This window comes from Belonocnema kinseyi, chromosome 8 (genome assembly GCF_010883055.1).
Source record: "Belonocnema kinseyi isolate 2016_QV_RU_SX_M_011 chromosome 8, B_treatae_v1, whole genome shotgun sequence".
NCBI classification, from domain to species: Eukaryota; Metazoa; Arthropoda; class Insecta; order Hymenoptera; family Cynipidae; genus Belonocnema; species Belonocnema kinseyi.
Genome location: NC_046664.1, coordinates 20727640 through 20731784, shown reverse-complemented (window position 1 = coordinate 20731784; position 4145 = coordinate 20727640).

The window sequence follows — 4145 nt, the reverse complement described above, 5'->3', positions numbered from 1 at the left end:
TTCATCCCTCTTAATACTTTTTTCACCTCCTCGGTAGTGATGGGTGGGCACTCCCTATCAGATGTTATGAGGGCAACACATAACTCCTTGAAGCTATTTATAATTTCTGAGTCTTCGTCCAGTCTATGCTGAACTTCGTAGACTTCTCCCCCAAATACTTCGACCTCCTCTAGTTTGGGCGGGTGGTCGACAGTAACTGGAGGGTATTGGAAGAGTCGAGATGGGTCAGAGAGGAACTGTTGATTTTCTTTGACTCACCTCTTCCTCCGCTCTACACTTCTCTTAGCGTCAGATGGTATCCGCATTCTCTCAACAATCTGCTGTCTGACGGTTCGCAGCTTTGACTTGTTAAGTGTGTGATAACGAGTCCAGAGTTCGCGTGCGAACTTTCGAACGTTGGCGGTAAAATTCCTGCCAGATGTGATGCGTTCTGCTTACATAGCCCCTTTTACGGATTAGTTCAGCATGGCTCTGCAGACGTTGCTGCGAAAAGTGCGATAGCTCCGGGCGTTTCTCGCACCACAGAGCATGCAGCCGTGCCACCAAAATGTTAATTTTATGTTTTTACCTCAAATGTTCATTTTCGTTTTTTTTATGTTGAAAATGATGTAACTTCGGTCATTTTATTTGTTCAAACAAAGTCATTGGAATAATTTTTTCGTACTTATTTTTACTAAAAAAATCAGCCGATACAATTTTCAATTCTAGAAAGAATTACTCAGAAATTTTCAAAATGCTCTAACTTTAAGAATTTTGATCAAAAATGGCTAATTAAAGAACTCGGTCTTTCTTGTTGGTCACTCAGATTGTCTACCAATGCACAATCCAATCCGATTGGCCTTCTTATTATGGATGAGAATGTAAAAAGAGTAAAAAATATTTTGTATAATAACCATTAGTAGCAGTATAATTACAGCCACTAATTTTACAGATTTTGTCTATTTTTAAGTGTACTAAGGAGTAAGTTAAACAAATTTTACTTAAAAAACAATCAGCGAGTTTCTCCTAATCAAACAGAACTTATCTGTTTGTGAAAAATAATCTTCAAAATTGATAAAAATATTTTTTTATTGCCCGAAAAAATATAATTTTGTTGCAATTTCTAATAATTCCATAAATAATCCATTTTTACCCCTCTGTGGTGGCTACAAATTATATCCAAAATTTTTTTTAAATCTCACTTAAGCAGACAAATTTGGTTTATTTTGGTACTTAAGTTAATAAGTTAACTTTTTTTATTCAGAATACATGTATTTTGTTCAAAATTGGTCTTGTTTCAGTACAAAATCAACCTTTATGTTTGAAAATTTATCTTTTCGGTCTATAATTCCGCTATTTGGTTCAAAATAATTTTTTTATTTAAAATCCTTTATTATACTCACATATTCTTTCCTTTTATTAGAAATTCAACGATTGCGTTGAAAATTCGTTTTTTTATTTAAATTTTTTTACTTTCAATTTAATTATGCCACTTTTGGTTGAAAACTGATATTTTTTAATTAAAAATTTAACATTTTGGTTGAAAATTTGTGTTTTTTGTTGGAAAATTATCTTCATTGTTAAAACTCATTTATTTGTTTAAAAATTTAACTTTGATTAAAAATTCGTTGTTTTCTATTAAAATTTGATCTATTTTTAAAATGAAAATCAACCTTTTTTGTTGAAAATTAATTTTAATTAATTTTTTAATTAATTCAATTAATTTGCAAATTTAAAAATTTCAAGTTTGGTTAGAAATTTATTATTTTTAATTTAAAATTAAACTGTTTGATTAAATATTCATGTATTTTATTTAGAATTTGTACTTTTTGTAGAAAATTAATCTTCTTGGTTGAAAACTTATCTTCTAGTTTGAAAATTCATTTTCTTTATTGAAAATGTAAATATTTCACTTTTGGGGAAGCCTGACCTTTTTTAATTGAAAATCAAACTATCAAGATTAAGTTTTATCTTTTCTGGCAGAAAATTAATGTTTATTGTTGAAATCTTCGTTGCAAACATTTTTCTTAGCATTTTTCGAATCAGTCCCTGAGTCCCTGAGCTTGCTTCAGTTCATTTCCTTTATTCCTCCTCTAATTTACCCTACTTCTTCCTCCATTGATAACCTCTACTATCCGACTGATAATTTCACCCTATTCTTGCTTTATCCCCTTAGCATCATTTTTCCTGGCTTTCCCTACTGCCTCTTCCTTTATTTCATTCACTTTCCCCTACTTCTCTTCTTCCCATTTTCCTTACTCTCCCTTATCTTATTTTCTCTACCTCCTCCTCCTCTGATTACCCTTATTCCCCCTCACCTCATTTTCTCTACTTGCCTCCCCCTCATCCCCCTCACTCATCCACCGTTTATTTTTCCTTATTCCCCCTAATTTTCTTCTCTCATTTTCCCTAACTTCCTCTTTTTCCCTGTACCTCGTTTCAAGAGATTTTTCCTACTCCTTCTCTAATTTTTCCTAATTCTTTCTCCCCGAATAACTACTTACCTAATTTCTAACCCCTACTTCCCCCACCTTTTTTCTCTACTTTCCTTACCATCCTACTGTTTATTTTCCCTCATCTTCCCTTAATTACCTTTTACTTATTTGACCCGGCTTTCCGTATTGCTCCTCTCCATATTTCCCCTCACTTCCCTTTCTTGGTAAAAAGTACGACCAATGGACGATTGGATGAAGACCGGACGGAAACTAAGTATAAGGGTTTCTGTTTAAAGCTACGAAACCCTGAAAAGTCATGAGAGTCGGATAATCTTTTTCGGTGAGAGTTTATTACAAATGAGATACATTTATCTGCACTATGTCACTTATCATGCTGCCACATGGAAGCCTTCCTTCTTCTGAAATTTGCTGATCACAAATTACACAGAAGGACACAACGTGGCGGAAGATCATTACAATAATATCTATAGGACCTTAGAAAGACTAAAATGCCACGACAAAGTATGTAAGTCCTGTTGGAAAAAAGCAGCCATTTCCAATTAAAATTAATATCTTTTTAAATTTTCCCAATAAAATATATTATATTGATCAACAAAATCTACTGGGGTGGGTCAAAAACAGATTTTTTTAGGTCGAAATGAGATCATATAGAAAAGTTGCCTTTCAAGGTGCGAAAGAGTCTACTATTTACAATTTTTTTGATTAATATTAAAGCCTTGTGCAAGGCCAATAAATGTACTAAAATATTCAATGTAGGTCCCGCATGCCTACAAAAGAAAGTTTCTTATCCTACCCCTCTCCTCACTTTCTAATTCTAACCCTCCAATCGTCACACATCACTTACCTTCTAAAATTTCCTATCTTTTCCCTAACTTTACCACCTTCAGTTTTCCCTTTATTTCCTCTCCCTTCTCTTACTTCTCCCTTTTCTCTTATTTTCCTAGTCCCACTTCTCCAATTCCATTCCTATATTTGTATTCCACTATATTCCATTTTCCCTTTATTTCCCCTTTCTTCGACTTTCCCTAACTCTAGTTCTCTTTTTCACACTTCTTTTTCTCTCCCTAACACTTTCCTAGCATTTCTCACACTACTGCTTTTCTTTTGTACCCTAGTCTTTTACCCCTCACTTCTTCCTTTACTTTCCCTTTATTCTTGTATTTCTTCCTTATGTTCTACCACTCTTCTTACTTTTCAATGCTAACCCTCCCGTCCCCACGCCTCAATTTCCCCTTCAATTCCTCTCCCTTCTCCTACTTATCTTTTGTATACTTCACCTTTACATACTACCTAGCACCACTTCTCTGCTTCTATTTCTTTATTTTTATTTTACTACTTCCCCTCCCTACTCTTCTTTCACCCCTCTCTTCTCCTTTCACTTCTGATACATTCTCCTGTTTTTCCCTCCTGAGCCGCCCATCTCCTCACTTTCCAACACTAACCCTCCCCTGCCCGCATCTCTCTTACCTTCCCCTTATTTTTATCTTTTCCCCTCATTCCCCACCCTCACTTTTCCCTTCATTTCCTCTTTTGTCTCCTACTTCTCCCTTCTCTAATGCACCTCTCCACAATTCATAGTAGTACTTCTCCCCTCTTATTCCTATAGTTTTATTCCACTACTTTTCTCGCTAACCTACTCTTCCACCCGTCACTTCTCCCTTCACCCCCTCCCCTATTCTCCTATTTCTCCCTCTTGTTCTACCCCTCTCC